Source organism: Ursus arctos, unplaced genomic scaffold (assembly GCF_023065955.2).
Source record: "Ursus arctos isolate Adak ecotype North America unplaced genomic scaffold, UrsArc2.0 scaffold_22, whole genome shotgun sequence".
NCBI classification, from domain to species: Eukaryota; Metazoa; Chordata; class Mammalia; order Carnivora; family Ursidae; genus Ursus; species Ursus arctos.
Window position 1 is genome coordinate 51052031 of NW_026622897.1, and position 20356 is coordinate 51072386.

Here is a 20356-nt window from a genome sequence, read left to right on the forward strand (position 1 = left end):
TTTGAGGTCACAGGAGATTGGGTAGTTTTCAAATTAAGCTCTTAGGCAATGAAAGCTAGCAGATGCGGTGGTGCTTTTTAACCTGAAGAGGACCACAAGGCCAAGGGGTTAGCCCTCTTTTTGGAACCCAGACTACACACACCACTAACGCCGCCAGAAATCGTCCCAAAACCTTCCCGAGGAAAGGCCGCGCAAAGGGTCTACAGCCGAAGAGGGTGCAAGGGGCGAGGAGAGACGCGGGAGCAATGACATCATGCAGCAGCCGGGTGATTCCCCAGCCTCTGGCGTCATGCGCCGATGACGTCATCCCAGACACTCGCCCTCCCCCACGCCTGGGTTGGCCTCCTCACGTGGGTCGGGCAGCCCTCCCCCTCCCACCTGCGGGAGGCGGGGCGGGCCGGGCTCGGACGGCGCCGCGGCCTCGCGGGGGAGGGGGCGGGGGCCGGTGGGAGAGGCTGTCGGGCCGGCGGGCGGCTTACAATAGCGCGGCTGCGGGCGGGGGAGGCGGCCGGGCTGGAGCGCTAGGTGCTGGCGGCGCAGTAGACGCCCCCTCACGGCTTCCCCCACAACGCTCCCTCCCGCTGCGCTCGTCCCTCGCGCCTCCCCGCCGTCTCCCTCACCGGCTCTGCGGTCCTACTTCCCAGACGCTTTCCCCTCAGACTCTTTCCCCTCTTTCACGGGGCCCCGCGCTCTCAAGATCTCCTCAAAGAACTCTGTCTCCCCACCTCGTTCCCCAGAGGCCGCCCGAGTCCCCTCACATTCTCGCCCCTCACAGCACCCCCTTCTCCCGCGTCGCCTAACTGCCTCCTGCCCCCTCGCCGTCGCTGACCCCCGCCCCCCACCCCGTCCTGAGGGGACTCCCCGGCACGAGCAGGGTGGGGGAGGCGGCGAACGCGCGGCGGCGGCGGCGGGAGGGAGAAAGTGAAGCGGCCCCTCGCGCACACTCGCGCTTACTCCTCGGCTCGACCGCCGCCACCGGGGTGGAGGAGGAGGAGGAGGAGCGGAGTAGAGCCGAGCGAGCGCGGAAGGTGAGAGCCAGCCTCCCGCGCGGCCCCCCTGGCGTCGCAGGCTGCGGGGCTGGGGCGCGGGGGTGGGAGCGGCGCGGGTGGGGGGCCGGGGCCCATTCATTCCCTGCGGCGGGAGGGGGCGCCAGGTAAGATGAGGCGGGGCGCCTCCCGGCGCGGCCGGCCGCTCTCGGCGGACCAACAAAGGCCCCCTGTGCACTGCCCGGCGAGGCCGGCGGTCTCAGAAGCTGGGGACCCGGGGGAACCCGGAGGAGGGCCGGAGCGGGGGAGGGGCCCGGAGACCCGACAGGTCTGGGGCTGGGAGCCGCCTCCCTTGCGAACTTTGCGGTCCTCCGGCGCTAACGCTGGCGGGCCACCGGGAAGCCCAGCAAAGCGGCGTCCGATTCATTCTGCGTGGAAAAAAAATCCCTCCTATCCAGGCCGGGGGAATCGCCTCTAGGGTTCGCCTCCTTGAAAAATACGGCTGGATGGAGCTTGACTTATGCAGCCCCTCCCCCACCCCGGGAATACCCTAACTTGTAGAGTTAGAAACAAACAACGAAAGGAGACCGACAGTTACTTTATGTTCAATACTCCGTTTCCAAAGACGTGATTATTATGGCCTTTACTGTCTTGAATGTTCCAGCAGCAAACGTTGCTGCGGGTATTTTGGAAGAATGCTTTAGAAGTTTTGGTGTTTAGGTGTGTTGGGAGCAAAGTGTTTCTTGTTTGTTAAACTGCTTGGATAACTGTCTTACACTCTTCCCGCAGAACTGAAAGGTGAAGGGAAGGGTTAGTACTATGGTTGCCAATAAAAATTCAAATTCATCAGTCTAGCCCTTATTTTAAAACTTGTTCCTGAGCATAACCTCTGATTTTGCCTACTGTGACTTTGTCAGGAGAAAACAGGAATCAAGAGTATATAGATGCCTCATTGGTCTTACCTTGTGACTTCACCTACTTACTTTGTGACCTTGAGCAGGTCACTTCCAGTCTTAAAATTCCAGGACTTTCTAAGCCCTAGAAATCGGCAGGTATCCAGCACATACTCAGCTTTGACGAGCCCGCTGAATAATCCTGCCACCCGCCTCATCCCCGTCTCCCCAGGTCTTTGCTGGCATCTACCCTCAAACTCTTTTCAGGCAAAACTTATTCTCATTGGGGCCCCCAGAAGCCTGGTATGATTTTTATGGCACTTGTAACATTTTCTTTTCCTGTTGGGGAAATCCTTTTCAGGTGCATATGAAATCCACCTCACCTCAACTGGAAACTCTACTTCTCAAAAGGGTTTTGGGAACATGGAACCTGAAGCTTATCCATATCCTCACCTATATGAGCTTATGGGTTTATTGGTAAATTTACTTAGTGGTTCATTTACCCAACATTACTAGAGTCTGGAGAGCTACTATGTTTTGGGTCTCCTGCTAGGGCTGTGGGGATTCAGAGTCTATTAAGACATTCTCTGTTTTCAAAGAGCTCAAAGTCTGGTGGGTGAGGTAGACATGTAAACAATGAAGGCCTGCCCTAATCTCTGGGGGGACTCCAGTTGTACAGGGAGTAGTGTGCAATAATTGAGGCTACTGGACCTGTTTTACAAGTCTTGTCCAGGCCCAAGTGAGTTTTGTGGGGAAGGTGGTGACCTGCCTCTCATCCATAAGATAGCACATGACGGAAAGCTTGTCCAGTTCAATTAAATATACATTTACAAGCACACGTTATGAGGCCTTGTAGGCTTGGAGAAACCCGTGCTTTGTGAAAGAAGGGCCCTATGTATCCAGAGAGAGCTTTGGAAAGTTATACCCCATCACATCATTTCCCTCTACTTTCCAACTAGTCATTGCCTAAAGATAAATTTTTAAACTCTTTAACATGAATAAGGAGCTCTTGGAGATCGGATTATTGCTTACGTTTGCAGCCTCACTTTCTATAACTCCTCTGCCATACTCTTTCTCGTCCCTGCTTTTCCCTGGTGCTATTCTTCCCAGGGGAAATGCTGCCCTCCCACCCACTATCTGCCTGTGGAGAAGTGCTTGGACCTCTGGGAAGCAGTCCTTAAGTCACTCCTATTACTGCCATAGAATTGGTTGCTCTTCCATCCTCTGGCTCATGTACATACCAGTCTCAAATCTCTCTATAGTACTCTATGGCAATTATTTGAGTCCTCCCCCCCAACCCGATTAACCTGTGAATTTCTTGAGGGCAGGATCTGTTTAATTTTAGTGACTAGCAGAGTTCTTGGCACTGGATATATTTTTGAAATGAATGAATGTATAAGCTAAGTCAAGACCCATGGGATAGAGGCTTCCTAATCTGTTGGGTTAGAACAGTTAGCTCCAAGTGCAGTCCCTACACCAACAGCATCAACATAATCTGGGAATTTGATAGAATTGCAAATTACTATTCCCATCCTGGACGTGCAGATGAAAAACTGTGGGGTTGGGGCTCTCAAACCTCTGCTTTAACAAGCCATCCAGGTGATTCTGACACTTGCTAAAGTTTGAAAACCACTGGGTTAAAAGATCTGTTTTTGATAAGACCAGCTCCTTGCCAGCTCCCTCCCACTCTTTCCTTCTGTACTCTTTCTCTCTCCCTCCCTTCTTTTTCTTCCTTAGCACTTACTGCCTGCCACTCCATCCCATCTGTTGGTCATGTGTCTTTTGCCACTAGATTGAAAGCTTCCTGAGAGCATTTTGTTTGTTTTGCTTGCTACCCTACTCCCAGGGCCTAGAGCAGTGACTGCATATAGCAGGCTCTCAAATATTTGTTGAATGAAAAATACAAGAGGATGTAGTCCTATTTACAGCCAGCTGTTATACTGGGGTTTTATTTAAGAATAGTTCTCAGAATGAAGAGGAACCATACTCCAATATGCAAGTCCAAGTGGATTCTGACATTTTTGGGGATTTGATTTAGACTGAGCTTTTCTTCTGTTTTACATCTGTCCTTCTCCACCAAAGCCTACAGTATTTTCAGCTAGAGTTCTTTTAGCCAAGACCTGAAGACTGCTGTTGAAATATCTTATGCTAGGATTGTTTCTTGGGAATTTGTAACCTGGTTTTGCAAATCTAAATAAGCGCCCTAACTTTTGAGTCTTTTGACTTGAAGCTGTCTCTTCCGGATCTTCTGTGGTTTTTGTCTTTCTCTAGTGATACTTAAAGCCGTACAAGGGCCGTTTGACTCCACACAAAGGTTTCTCTTCCTTATGAAGCTCTTAAAATATTTTGTTTCTTTCACTTTCCTATTAGCCCTAAGATACCATATCCAGTTTTCTCCTTTCCTAATTTCCCTCTGAGAGATTGGCTTCATTTGTTCATTTATTTATAAACACTTATTGAGTCTTTCTCTACCATGTGCAAGGCCCCATGCTGGGACAGGATGTTCAGGTATGAATAGGATGCGGTTCAGGTTCTCAAGGTGTTAAAGATATTACACCATGCATGATAAGTGCTGAAATGAAGGGATGAAATAGAGGGGTAGAAAAATGATGTATACTCCCGAAGACGTAATTTGTCTTTCTAATTTATTTTCTCAGTTTAGGGATAGTTTATCAAGTAAGTATCATTTTGATAAGCAGACCTTTAAACAATTTTAACTAAGAGATCTGTGGCTTTTGGGGAAAATGAAAAGAAAAATCAAGATGGAATCAATAGTTGCTAATTTGAGACAATTCTCAATCCCGTTGTTGCTGGTTTTAATGACTTTTTCTTTCCCCCTTTTTTATCTTTCTGAACCATAACCAGAAAGTAGGGGAAAAACTTTTTTTTTTTTTGTAAAGAGAGAAGCTTAAGGTTTTCAAAAGCATATACTATTTCATAGATGTCATTTTAATTCCTAAGGACTAATGTTGTAATTTGGGGTGGGAGGAATGGTCAGGGAAACTTAATTTAGTCTCTTATTACTGTATGACCTTATGGAAGTAATTTTATCTCTGAGCCTTTTGTCCAACTGTAAGATGGGGATAATAACAGTTGCTATGACTAGCTTACAAGGTTATGAAGCAACTAAATAAAATATTGAATATAAAGGAAACTTTGGAGAGTATAATTTGTTAGCAGTTGTTAGGTGGTGGTAAACTTTATTGAACACCTCTTACATACCAGACATCACATGAGCTGTTTTCTCCAATCTTCAAAATAAGCATGTAAGATGATTACTAGTACCTCTGTTTAATGGATAAGGTGGTTGAGGCTCAGACTGGCAACGGGAACTTGTTCAAGGTTTTGCTGAAAGTAAGTGGTAGGCCTCCATTCCAGTTCATATTCACCTGATACCAGCAATTATGAGTTATGCTCATTACCCAGGCTGCTTTAATTTTTCTGTATAGAGAATATAGGAATGTTTTGCAAGTATATTGCTGTGAGAGTTAAAATAAATGTTTTTCTTCATTTAGCCTGCTCTCTTTTTTTGTGCACAGAAAGATTGGTGAAGACAGTTTTACATGCATTTACATTTATCATTCATACAGGGAAAAGAATAACACCTTCCCCTGGTGTTATTTGTTTAGTCTTCACAGCAGCCCCGTGAGATAGGTATTTCCATTTTATGAGTTAGGAGACTGGATTATAGAAGTCTTGGTTTGCTCAAAGGCACATCATTAGCAAATGACTAAATATTGGTTTAAAACTACATTTTTTGAATCTCAATGTAGTACTTCACTTTTGTCACTATATCATATTGACGTTTAAACTATCAAACTATACTTTGGAGCACTAGAAATGTCCTTTTAGGTTGCTTCCTAATCCCTTTAGCCTTTTCCCCCTAAGAAAATTCTGACTGAAGTCGAGAGTTTGAACTACAAAAAAATACTTGCTGGTAAGACTATGTCAGATGGTCATGATATTACAGACTCAAAGATAACACTTTACCACTGAAGCTGAGAGATCAGACTTAATCCAGCGTTCTGAGTCACCACTGCCTGAATATTCATTTCCCTTTGCCATCATAAATTTATTAACATCATGTTTTTTCTACTCTTGTGTTAAGCTTTATCTTTCATAAGTAACTTTGTCCACCATTCTATCTTTCTAGTCTTTGAGATGGGGGAAATGATCTATGTTCTAGGATCTTCCAGATTATCCACTAAGAATAATGTGATAATAAGTCTAGAAAGAACCAGAAGATCATTGATCCCTCATTAATATGATTTTGTTTGGTATTAATTCTCTAAAGTTGATCTAAGTCTTAGTTATAACAAGTCCATTATGTCTTGGCTCTTATTCATGGAGTCAGGGTGAGGTAATTTTCATGTAGCATTGGGAAGTTCACTCTTGTGTATGGGATTTTCTTATTCCACTCTTCTACCTCCAGCCCTCTCCAGTGTCCCTTGCAGACTGTGTAAATACCAAGCGAGGCTGGTAAGAACATTTTTCTCCTTTACAGGATCTGCCTTTTGAATCTTTTGGGATGATAAATGACAGTGAAAGAATACGTCTGGCTTCCACCCTCATCTGCCTGCCTGTATCTTCAAGGCCTAGCTTTGCTTATTCTCTCTCTGATTCCCATGAAGCTGGGATTCATGTCTTTCTCATTTGAATCCTTGTCCCCATGTACTTTGTATGTTGCTGCAATATTACCTGTCACTTTCTAGGGAAGGAGTTGGATGTAGAAGGGAGAGCATTAAATTTGAAGTTAGGCAAAGACCTAGTTGGACACTTATTTTAATATCTATTTTTTAGTTTGGAAAATAGAAATAACACCTAACTCAGAGAGTTGTGAAGATTCAATTAATAATGTATGTGAAAATGAATATTGTACACCTGAAACTAATATAACACTGTTAATAATACTGGATTAAATAAATAATATATGTAAAAATGAATTGTAGGATGTTAAGCTACGTAGATGTTAGGTAGAATTGTTATAATTTAATGACTTCAATTGTTTATAGCAGTGGTTTTGAATTTTGGCTGTGCATTTGAACTACTTGTGAAGATGTAAAAAAAACAAACAAACAAAAACTGTTGCCTGGGCTCTAAAGTCTACTTAATCAAAATCTTTGGAATTTCTATTTTTGAAGGTTTATACGTGATTCTGATATGCAGCCAAGATTGAGAAGTATTGCTTTGTATTATAATATTTTGCATAAAAGTCTTAGGTACCTACCATATGAAAACTAATATTTTAATTGTCATTTAAGTTTCATTTGCTAAACACATATTAAGCATCAGGCATTGTCAGGGGCTCTGAAAAAATAGATGAATCATACCTGGTCTCTACCCTTAAGCTTATAGTTAAGAAACAGACAAGTCCATAGACAATTATATTGAGACAAAAACGACACGTGGTGGTATAGGCTCATGCTATGTGAAGACAAAGGAAAGGCATCTACTCCACCTGAAATGGGGGTGGCCTGGCAAGCCTTCTTAATGCAAGCGACAGCTAAGTTGTGTTCTGAGAGATGAACAGGCGTTAACCAAGCACAGTTGGGGAGGGGTGGGAAGAGAGGAAAGAAGAAGGACCTTCCTGAAAGAGAGCAGCGTGAGGGCTAGAAGGCTTGAGAGCATGTTTGGGGAACTCTGAGTATTTTAAAACACTTACAGGTTAGGGTACGGTGGGGAGTGGTAGGAGTAGAGAGGAAGACAAGGCCTAGATGGTGAAGGGCCTCTAGTGTACAAAATATTTTTACTAATATTACCTCACTTTATTCTTTCAACAACTCTGTGGATTAATTAGGACAGGCATTGTTTTATCTCCATACTATGGAATAGGAAACAGAGGTTAATTGAATTGCCTGAGGCTATATAGCCCCACAGCGATGATTTGAAGCCAGGGCCTTTAGGCTCTTGAGAATACAGAAGAATAAAAGAAAAAAGGAAAACAAAAAACAACAAACCTATCAGTTTTATTGTGGAAATGTAACCAATAGTATCATTTCCTCTATTTTTTAATGTTTTTAAAAAATGAGTTTGGGTTGGTGATCTCCCTGTTTCCCAGCCACCTGCTTCCCCCAACGTCATTATTCATTGGGGATAAATGAGATTGAGAACAAATCAACATCATCAGCCTCATTACAACTGACCTTTTACCAAGGACTTTGATGTACCAAGTACTTCACTTTTGATTTTTCCCTCTACTCCTCAAAATAGTCCTATAAGAGGTATGCTATTTTATACTCATTTTATAGATGATGAAATTTAAGAGCGGAAAGATCAAGCTGGGATTTGAAGACATTTTTATGATTATTACTGTGTGACCATGGCAAATCACTTAACTACTCTGAGCCTCAGTTATCCTTAACTGTTTTATAGATGCATTAAATCTGATGCTAACTTCCCCCACTCAAATATTTTATGACAGTGATTTTTTACTGTCATATCTCCTCCTCTCTGCCTTCACCCTTGTTTTGTAATACACTAGGACATAGTCCATCAGTAACAGTGTTTTAGTATGGAAACAGTTCTCAGTGGGCTAGAGGTTGGGGAATGGGTACAGTGGGACCTGATTTGGTGGAGGGACTCTTAGTCCCCCATCACCTGTTGGAGAATTACCATTTTTATAAGATTTTCTTCCATTTAAGATTATTTTCGCATCTGGAGTTTTATCTATCAGTCCTGAGTCTGAGATTTTTTTTTTTTTAAAGATTTTATTTATTTATTTGACAGATAGAGACAGCCAGCGAGAGAAGGAACACAAGCAGGGGGAGTGGGAGAGGAAGAAGCAGGCTCATAGCGGAGAAGCCTGATGTGGGGCTCGATCCCACAACGCCGGGATCATGCCCTGAGCCAAAGGCAGACGCTTAACCGCTGTGCCACCCAGGCGCTCCCTGCGTCTGAGATTTTTATTTGCTATCAGGGTAGATTTTGCTTGATTAGTTTCAGAAGTGATCTATATATAATCTGCAAAGTAACATAAAGCAAGAAACCAGGTGAACAAAGGGGGAAAATTCATGATGATAGACTTTTGAAAGTCCAATTTCCTGAGCACCCTAGAGACAATTAATATATATTTAGACTTTACTGTTTTGAAAACACTTTATATATAATCTCGTTTAATTTAATTTTATCCTTAAGGCATCATATTTTTGTAGATGGAGAGAAGTTAAGGGCTTGTCCATAATAACATGGCCATGCATTTGGAGATTGCCATCTTTAATCCATATCATCTGTCTCCAGATCTAGTTGGCTCTTGATCATCTGGATGTTGCTTTGACCAGTGGCACCTCCTTCATTTTCCCTTGACTTCCAAAAAATTCCTGGTTCCTTGGAGAATGATAAAAACTATTTACAGCCTGTTCTCTTTCCAAAAATCATGTTGTTTGTTTGTTTGTTTTTTAGAGAGCAAGAATGCACACGTGTGCATGAGCAAGCGGGGTGGGGGGATGGGGTGGGATGGGGGTAGAGCAGAGGGAGAGGGAGAGAGCAAATCTTAAGCAGGTTCCATGCTCAGCACACAGCCTCACTCACAACCCTGAGATCATGACCTGAGCTGAAATCAAGAGTCGGATGCTTAACTCACTGGGCCACTCAGGTGCCCCCAAAATCATGTTTCTAACTATTGCTGCTTGCCAGAGAATTATCTGAAGTTGACTGTTTTGTAAAGGTCCCAGACTAGTTGGGAATGGCAAAATATACTTACTTTCATTTGCATACAAACTCAGTCTCTACAGTGCATCTGTTTATCAATTCCTTAATTAGTCTACAAATATTTATTGGTTGCTTCCTATGTGCCAAGCTTTGTGATTAGTACTTGGGGTACAATCATAAACAATACAGAAATGATCCTTTTCCTTGCTCTTATAAAGCTTACATTCCAGAGGGGAATACAAAGAAAAGCATTAAATGTACAAATAAATAGTTGCAGGTTTTGATAAGTCCTACAAAAGAGGTAAAGGACTAATGTAGAGACTTTTGGAGTGATGAAAAGGAAGGCCTCACTGAGGAGACGATGCTTTTAAACTCAGATATGCAAGATAAATAGGTATTAGTCATTCAGAGAATAGGGTGTACAGCATGTTATGCAGAGGGAACATTTTAAATGCACAAAGACCCTGAAAGTCGGTAAAAGTTTAGAGCTATGATGCTCAAGATGGTAACTACTAGACAAAATGGCTACTGAACACTTGAAATGTGGCTGGTTCAAATAGAGATGTGCTATAAATAGAAAATATATACTAGATTTTGAAGGTTTAGTACTGAAAAAAGAATTTAATACAACTAATTTTTTGTTTACTATATATTGAAATATTAACATTTTGGATAAACTGGGTTAAAATAGATTTTCAAATTAATTTCACCTTTTTTTTTTAGCTTTTAAAAACATAGCTACTAGAAAATTTAAGATTACATATGTGGCTCGTGTTAAGGGCTCATATTGTATTTCTGTTAGACAGCTCTGGTTTACCTCAACATAGGAACTAAAAAAGAAGCCATTATGGCTGCTGCACATGGAATAAGAGTGAATGGCTCTTGATAAAGTTGCGGTGGTAGGAAGAGACCTTTCAGAATGCTACCCTATGCAATATCCTGTTTGATTCTGAGAGACTGAGAAGGGATTATTAAATCTGATTTTATAGACAGTTAGTGCCTGAGGGCCTCTCCCCACCTGTAAAGTGCCAGCACTTTCAGCTTAGTATCTTGAGTGTAGAATGTTCTCTATCACTGTCAGCTAAAACAACCAAGCAAATAAATATTGATGGGTAAATTAAGTGGTTTTGAGACTGCCTCTTGGTATCTATAATATCTAGAACTCTTGGTCAAAGATTGAAATTTTCATCACACACACAAAAATCCTTCCTGTAGGTTGACTCCTCTTGAAACTGTTTGATGGTACACTTCTTTCAACATTTTTGTATGTTTAAAAATTATAATAGTAAAGTATTAGAAGGGAAGTATGTGCAGTGAGCACCCAAATACTCATTATTTAGATTCTGTAATATTTTGCTATATTTGAATATCTATCCATCCCTTAATCCACTCAGCAATCTTATTTTGAAGCCATTCCAAATAAGTTGCAGACACCAGTGCACTTCTCTCTTTTTTTTAAGATTTTATTTATTTATTTGACAGAGATAGAGACAGCCAGCGAGAGAGGGAACACAAGCAGGGGGAGTGGGAGAGGAAGAAGCAGGCTCATAGCGGAGGAGCCTGATGTGGGGCTCGATCCCAGAACGCCGGGATCACGCCCTGAGCCAAAGGCGGACGCTTAACGACTGCGCCACCCAGGCGCCCCAGTGCACTTCACTTTTAAACACGTCAGCATTTGTGTTATTATTTATTTACATAGAAACATACTCTTACCCATTATACTATGGCATTATTTGATTAATATCTATCTGCCCTATCAGACCATAAGCTCTAGAGAATTATTTCTCTTTAAGCCGTGGTATCCTAAAAGTTTTAATAGAGTACCCTTTTCCTTAAAATAAAAATTATCTTTTTCTGCTCACCATTGTGTTCACAGTTCCTAGCATATACTAGTCACTCAATAAATATTTTTTGTTTGAAAGAATGAAAGTGGAGCCAGCATCAAACTGAGGTCCATATGACTTCTTTACTGAGAGCATTTGTTTGGTTTTTCTCAAGTTAAATAAACATACAAGAATCCTTTCAGTGCCTGATGTTGGGAGAGAGAAGGAGAGAAGAAACCTTAGTGTGCTAAATATTTAGCTACCCAGTACAAATATCTGATCTGAGTCAAAGTTGGATGCATGCCCTAATGCTAGCTAGCTAAGGATGTGGGAAATTCTCAAGCTGATCAAGTCGATCACTGGCTACTTTGCCGTTCTGGGTCTTTCTTTCTTTTGCTCTTTTCTTTTTAAAGATTTTATCCATTTCTTAGAGAGAGAGAGACAGCAAGAGAGGGAACACAAGCAGGTGGAGTGGGGGAGGGAGAGGCAGGCTTCCCACTGAGCAGGGGCCTCATCCCAGGACCACGGGATCATGACCTGAGCCAAAGGCAGATGCTTAACGACCGAGCCACCCAGGCACCTCATGGGTCTTTCTTCATTTTATTTGAGTTGAAGAATTCCATGTTACTGAAAAATGGCATTAGATTGAGGCCCTTGTAGGCATATTTACCTTCCAGAGGGTCCATTCTTTTTAATAATATCCAAGGCAACATTTCAAAATTGGCAGTTTCCTTTTAGATTATTAGGAGTTTCTTTGAAGTGCTACATAATTTTAGTAAGGCTTAACAATAATGTTACTAAGTTTCTTCCATTAAAAATAACAGAGCTCTGTTTCACAGACTATTTCGTAACACTATTCATAAATTTTAAATTCAGCCAGGATTCCATTACTCTAATGAATAAACACTTTTGTTTCTTTTTTTTCTTACATATAAACATACATGTTTACATAGTTGTAATCACAATGTAGACCTAAATTTGTTTGCCTTTTTTTTCTTGACCTATAAACATTTCCCCATGTTATTTCTTTGTGCTCATTATAAAATTTTAGATGATATTCCATAATTTGTCTAAAACCATTGTACCAGTGTTCTATCAGAGAAACAGAAATAGTAGAATTCTTTGTTCGTGGGGAAACCTGTTTTGCTCTTGAGGCCATTCAACTGATTGGATGAAGCCTACCATTAGATTAGGAAGAATAGTCCCCTTTATTTAATGTCAACTGACTTGTAGATGTTTAATACATCTACAAAATACCTTCACAGCAGTACCTAGATTAGTACCTAGATTTAATTAGGGAACTGTGTACCTTAGCATAGCCAAGTTGATGCATAAAACTAGCCATCACAATCATTTGGGTTTTCTTTTCCTGTTATAAATCATACTGCAATTTTATCTATAACACCACATATAGCTTTCTCCTTTAAAAGATTGGTTTTTTTAAAGAATAAATTCCCATAGGTAGGATTACTCGGTCAAGGGATATAAAGACCAAATGGGCTCTTGACAGGATTTAATATTTGCAAACTGAAAATACCACTACAGTCTTTCTTTTAATGATTCCTTCAGGAGTTAATCTATTCAATTGACTCATTTTCTATTTCCAAAAACCTGTTCTTTTCCCCCTGTGTTTTTGGCTCTGGAGACAGCTGCTTTTATTCAGGGTTATCTTCAATTCTCCCTTCAATCTCCACCTGTCATGTTTTCCCCTGGGTTTCTTCTCCACCCCCCCCCCCCATTCCCCTACCCTACTTTGCTTCCCATATCACAGATAAAATAGAAGCTTCGTATTCCTACTACTGAATCTAAGAATCTACTTGGATGTGCACCCATTTTTGCCTTTGCTGGTTTCTCTTTCAAGGAAAGGTCTCCTTCACATTCTTTTATATTGCCTCCCATGGTCCTGTCTCAGAAATCTCACTTCTCTGCATCTTTACATTTTACTTTCTATCGAGTTATCATAAGCAGCATTCAAATGTTCTATTTAAATGAAAACAATTTCCCCCTTCCCTTTCAAACAAAAGCCCTCCTGAGATCCCATGTCAGCCTCCAGCTAAACTCTGTCTTTGCTCTCCCTCAAAGCCAGTCTTCTTTAAATAGCTGTTTACAACTACTGCTTCCAGTTTCTTACCTCCTATTTACCTGAAAGCTTGCTCCAGTCTACTTCTACCCTCACCACCTCATCATAACCACTCTAAGACCCATAATGACCTACATGGTGCCAAATATACATGTAAAAAAAAAAAAAAAAAAAAAGCAACCGAAAACCAGGGCGGGACACACATACTCAGTAATCCTTTGATGTCATAAAAATATTCAGTTGTGATTCAAATGTCATACTTTTTCTCTTCTTTAACAGTTTGGAGCAGAATCCAGATAAGGGCTACACAGAGAGATTGGTTGGTAGGTCTTTTCTGTTTCTTTTAATCTCCAAAGTTCCTCTCAATCTCTTTCTTCCCCCTTTCAGTTTATTTTTGAAGAAACCACATTGTTCTGCAGAGTTTCCCACTGTCTGGATTTTGCATCTCCCTTTTATAGTTTAACAAGTTTCTTGGTCCTGTATATTACATGTAAGTTAATATCTAGAGGCTAATTCAGATACAGGTTTTTCTTTTCTTTGTATTTTTGTTTGTTTTGCATGACCACTTTCTAGGTATCAGTTCTTTCATCAGGGGGTTCTTAATGCGTGGATGTCTTTCTTTTTGTGATGTTAGCAGCCATGGGGTTTCCTTTTCATCCTCATCTTACTGGATCTATTTGCCGTTTTGATTACTCTCTCTTTAAGATACTCTTTTGTCTTCTATGATATCACTTTCTTTGTTTGCCTCCTCCCTCTGATCATTCCTCAGTTTATTTTGTTGCCTTTTTCTATTTTGATTCTATTTAGTTTATTTTTAATGTTGGAGTTCATCAAAGGTGAGATCCTCTCCTCTTCTTATACCAGACTCTCTTTCTACTTCATCTCATTCATTGTCCTGCCTTCGAATACCATATATCTGCTGGCAACTCCCATATTTTTCCAGATATCTCTAGCCTAAACCTCTCCTCTTAACTCTAGACCCATATATTGATTTACCCACTTGATATTTCCACTTTGAGGTCTTACATTTCCTACTTAATATGCTCTAAAACTGCATTCGTGATCTTTTCCCACAAACTCGGTCCTCCCTCAGGTATCCCTGTCTTAGTGGCATCTTTGTTTCCCTAGTTGCTCAGATCACAAATTTAAGATTCGCCCCTGACACCTTCTGTCCTATCCTTCATGGGTACTCCACCCCCAATCTTATCAATTTTATTTCCTGTGTATTTTTTGAATCCATCTACTTCTCTCCGTGTCTGTTGTCATCTCTCTAATCCACGCTACCACTATCGCTATCCTAGACTACTACAGTAATCTCTTAATTGAACTCTTTGCTTAAAACCTGTAAGGGTTTTTTGTTTTATTTAGGAGAAAATACAACATGTTAAATGTGATTTGTCAGGTTCTGAGAGACCTGGTCCTTGTTTTTGTTTCTCTGACTTCATCTTGTGCTACTGTCCACTGCACTGGTTGTGCTTCAGAGTGATTTTTTTTTTTTTTTTCCTGTTCTGCAGAGTTTCAGAAAATCTTTCTTGCCTCAGGGTCTTCATACCTTTCTCCCCTGGTATGTTTTTCCCCAGTTCTGGCTTCTTCACAAGTCTGGTTTCTGTCTCTCCCCTTTTTCTTTTAGAAAACAAGTGTTAGGGGCGCCTGGGTGGCACAGCGGTTGAGCGTCTGCCTTCGGCTCAGGGCGTGATCCCGGCGTTCTGGGATCGCGCCCCACATCAGGCTCCTCCGCTATGAGCCTGCTTCTTCCTCTCCCACTCCCCCTGCTTGTGTTCCCTCTCTCGCTGGCTGTCTCTATCTCTGTCAAATAAATAAATAAAATCTTTAAAAAAAAAAAAAAGAAAACAAGTGTTAGCCAGGACCTGTCTAATCTAAAGAAGATCCCCCCTCCCCCATTATCCTCTCACAGTGCTTTGTTATTTTCTGTAATGGCATTTGTAATGATCTGTAATTCTGTACTTACCTGTTTGTTGTATGTCGAGACTTCCAGCTTCATGGAATCAAAGATTATTTCTCTTTTGTCCACCATTGTGCCTCATCACCCAGTACAGTGTGGGGAACATAGTAAGTGTTGTAAATATTTGCTGAATGAATGAGCTCACACTATCAAGGATTATTAAGCCTTGGCAGTTTTATCTCTGCAATTTTTTCAAATTTGTTTTTATTTTTCTATCTCCTCTGCTTGGTTTAGACCATAATCATCTTTTCTCTAGGCTGTTAACTACCTCATTACTAGTGTCCTAGACTAGTGCCACCAGTCTTTCTGCCCTCTTTTTCATTTGTTGTTCTACCTGGAATAATGTTTCTGATCCTGTTACTGTTCTGCCCAAAAGCAACCACTGTGTCCCCATTACTTGTAAGATAATGTGTAAACTGAGTTGTTTTTCAGGAAACTTTATAATTTGACCCCACCTACTTTTTCAGCCTTATTTCTCCTGACTCTACTCCATCTCTCTAAAAAGACTTTCAGTTTCATTTACTTTCATATGTCATATCATCTGTTCCCTCAGCCTAGAATATCTTTTCCCTCTCTGCTATTAAAACTCTTCATTCTTCAAGATCCAGTTTGGATGCCATGTCTTCCATGTAGTCTTCCAGGCCTCATCTACCCATGCATGATTACGAATTCCTTGAGGGTGCGCTGCACACTGAATGTTTGTCTTTCCCAAATTTATATGTTAAACTCAATGCCCAATGTGATGATTGGGGAGGTGGGGTCTCTAGGAGGTGATTAAGTCTTGAGGTTGGAACCCTCATGAATGGGATTAGTGTTCTCATAAAAGAGACCCCAGAGAGTTCCCTTGCCCTTTCTGCTACTGCTATGCAAGGAGACAGTGAGAAGACGGCATCTATGGGTCAGGAAGAGAGGTCTCACCAGACACTGAATCTTCTGGTACTTTGATCTTGAACTGCTAACTTCCAGAACTGTAAGAAACAAATTTCTGGGGTTTTTTGTAAGCCATCCAGTCTATGGCATTCTGTTATAGCAGCCTGAATGGACTCAAACAGAGTAGTACTTTTTTTCATTCCTTACTATATACTTAGCATCTTGAGCAGTGTGTAGCATGTAAAAGGCTGTCAGTAAATCCTTGTTGAATGACTGAATAACAATTGACTTATCTACTCAACTATTTATTAAGCTTTTTTGAATGTCCATAGCATTCTGTCTGTCCTTTGCACTATAATTAGAAGTTCATTTGTTATCCATAGGAACTGATCACTTACAAAATTAATCCCCACTCAGGCATCCCTCCCTGCTGTCCGTTGGACTCTGTCCTCTTCACCCTCTTTCTCGGTAAGTGCCTTTCTAATGGTAGGATAATTAACATCTAACAGTATGATGCAAATAGATTCTAAAATGGAAACTGACCAAAAAAAAAAAAAAAAAAAAAGAAAAAGAAAACACAATTCCACAAAACATGAAGACTTTTATGAATTTGAAATAAGGCAATATTGGAGAATGGCTTGAATCACACACAAAAAAATCATTGACAAGTGAGGATTAGGTAGAGTTAGATCAGTTTAAAATTGAAGGGGAAATTAACACTAGTAATGACATAATAGGAGATTCAGAGGACAATGATTCAAGTAACAAAGGATTAAGAGAGACCCTTGGGAAAGATTGGTGAAGCTCTTGAATATTTTTACAAAATTGATCCTCTTATCAACGTGTTTTGAAAGCCAAATGTGAAGTGACAGATGTTCTTTGGGTTAAGAATTACCTTATAGGCAATTACAACTTAAAATTTTGTTAAATATTAAAAATTAAAAAAAATTTTTTACTTATCTTGATAAATTAAGGGCCCAATCATTTTTTTTTTTTAAATTTTACTAGGAAATTTTGGTCTCTCATCAGTTAACTTAAATGGCATTTTTTGATATTAGTTATACTCCGATAGTAAGAATCCCACTGTATATACTTGTTTCTCCATTGGATTTAGTTCCCCAAGGTTGGGGATTGTGCTTTATTCATTATATTCCTATGGTGCCTAGCTCAGAGTCTGGTACTTAAGAGATAACTAATAAATGCATAGGGGATAGGAAGAAGGACATAACAATTGAAGGGTTTGGAAAAGCTCCTTGAAAAGGTACTGTTTGGTGCAGCGTGTATGGTAGGTGAGTGAATAGGGTTTGACTGTTACACTTTGTTAGGTCCAAAAGGAAAACCTGTCTTATTCTTTATTTTGCCGGCTCCTGCCTAGTGTGTACTTTAATATTCACAGTCTGTTCTCTGCCTCAATAGCTCTTGTTCTCATTGTAATTCTTCCTGGAGATTGAGATGGAAATGAGGAAGGCTTTGGGCTGCTGCCTTGGCATCCACATTCATGAGAACTTAGAAATGCAGAGGGACCAAATGCCATGCCTGACCTAGACGGATCCAGGTCAGCCAATCATTGCTTTCCTGCCTCTCCCTTTGTTCTCTGTGCCTCCAGTCTCCTATCTGCTGGAGGTGCTACAGCTGTTTATACCAATTAATATAATGCTAATGTGACCCTTAATGAAAGCGTGGAAGCACAGGGTCCCAGCTGGTGGGTAAGAACCAGATAGGGTTAACCTTCAAAATACCTTTTTGCTAACAACAATTGGACTAGGCACCTGAATATCGTTTCACATTGTTTTTGAAACAATGGAAGCAAGCTGGAAATGATCATAGTTTAGGGAATGTAATCCCTCATTTTATGTGATAAGGAAAAAAACAAACCCAGAGATGATAAAGCTCATGCCAAATTAATAATTCCCTGCCTCCTCCCATTTTAACAAAGATCTATCTCATGTAAATGTAATTTTGTCCCTGCTCAATTTTGTGCAGCATTTAAAACGTCTGCCACTGACCTAACTTTGAATCTTATGGCCCTGCCCCTTCCTGACTGTGATCTGGGGAGAGTTGCTTAACTTCTGTAGTTTTAGTTTCCTTATCCTTAAAATGGTACTAATAATAATACCCGCTTCATAGATTTGTTACTGGGATTACACGAGGCAATGATCATAAAGCACTTAGCAGATTCTGGCACATAACAAGTGTTCAGCAAGTGTTGGCTATTAATATTATTACAGCACAAGGAAGCTAAAACGAGCCTAACGACCAGTGCTTTAATTTACAACTCTGTCCTTGAAACCTTTGTTCCTATTTCTCCTTCAGTTAGAATCTGAACCTTGTGAAAGCAAGGATTTTGTCTGGTTGCTTCCCTGTATTCTCAGCACCTAGGGTAATTTTTAGCACATAGTAGTTGCTTAGTAAATATTTAGTAAATTAATGAATTCTTTTAGGGAAAATCTTCTCCGAAAAACAGCTACTTTTAGATATTCCAATGACTTGAACCTTTTTTTTTCTTTACAGTTGTTTATATGAATTTGTACTTGTCTCTATAGTATTTGTATTGTGTCCTTGATCTTTTCAGTTATCTTTGTTTCTCTCTACATTATAAATCTTCATGGGTAGGAGACTATGGGAATTTCCTTGTGGCTCTTAGTATAGCATTTTTTTTAAAATACACAGTTGTTAAGGATTAGTAATTCCTGACAACTGACTCTAAAAATCACTCGTGTTCAGTACTAATTTATTGAGCAAACACCAGTATATGCTGTGGCATCAATCCCAAATCTAAGAAGTTGTGAATTCATAGGGTCAGTCCTTGGTGGCAAGAAGTACTTTAATGCCCTTGTGAATGTTGTTCTTTACACATGAAATACCCGCCTCCTTCCTCCTTGCCCCTTCTCTGCCAGATGTCATACTGCTCTTTCTATAAGGCTGGGTCTCCCTTGTCACGTTTATTTACTTCCCTTCTTCTGTGATTAACTCCTTTGTATGTAAATCTCTTTATGGAAGAAGTGGATAATTTTTGCAAATGGGATAATTTTGAAGGAGGACATTGCAGACTGAGGAAAGAGTTGCTACAAAGACGAAGGAAAGGGTCAGCTGTTATGAGAACATGATAGTAAATAATAAATGTTATCTTTAGTGTAGGGCAGTTTATTGGTCAGGTTTCTTATTAACAGGGGCAAGTAACAGAATCCACTCTAGCAGATTCAAGGAAAAATGCTTTATTAGAGGGTACCAGGGAGATTAAAGAGTCTTTGAAGTAGAAGAAAAGGACCGAGGCTGAGCTCCCAGGAAGAAATTCCTCAAACTGCACTGGAGAACTGAGCTGTCAAGGATGCCACTGTCTTTGCCATAGCCTCGAAGCTACAGAATCAGGAAGCTGTTGCCACAACTGCTAGATCTAGAACCGTGCCGCCCCTGCACAGTTTGCTCCAACAAGAGGGATGTCCTGTGTCCAGTCTCTCCATTCATCTAATTTCATTACAGCGTGAGAGCATCTGATTAGCAAAACCTGAATTACACTTAACAGGGAGTCTGGGAAATTCGTGTGTGTGTGTTGAGAGCTGGCTTTCATCATGGTGGTAAATTGGCTGATAGGAATAGTTGAGGAGATGAGTTTTTTTGTTAACCAATGGATGAGAGAGATGCGTAGATAGAGACAGAGAGGAAGGGGAAGAGGAGGGAGAGAGGGAGAGAGATAGGGAGAGAGGCAGAGAAAGAGAGATGGACACTGACTTCATCTCCCAAAATGGGAAAAAATTTTCTTTAGTCCAATTGGATCAACTTAGGCCACTTGCCCATCCCTGAACTATGAGAGTTTCAGAGACTACCAGAAGCTAATTGGTTAAGCCTGAGTTTGTTCTTTCTTTTCTTTTTTTTTTTTTTTAAAGATTTTATTTATTTATTTGATGAGACAGACAGCCAGAGAGAAAGGGAACACAAGCAGGGGGAGTGGGAGAGGAAGAAGCAGGCTCCCAGCAGAGCAGGGAGCCCTATGCGGGGCTCAATCCCAGGACTCTGGGATCACGCCCTGAGCCCAAGGCAGACTCTTAATGACTGAGCCACCGCCTGAGTTCTTGAACTAATGACTGTCAAGGAGA

General features: G+C 41.0%; 1 protein-coding gene across 1 annotated transcript in view; it reads left to right on the forward strand.

Annotated features, from left to right (window-relative positions):
- Positions 1 to 931: 931 nt before the first annotated feature.
- The window catches only part of PAK1 (p21 (RAC1) activated kinase 1), a 150115-nt gene continuing 130690 nt past the window's right edge, over positions 932 to 20356 (forward strand). Inside the window, exon 1 of the mRNA XM_057316763.1 lies at positions 932 to 1028. The gene's annotated coding sequence lies outside the window, so the exon portion shown is untranslated. The remainder of the gene's footprint in view (positions 1029 to 20356) is intronic.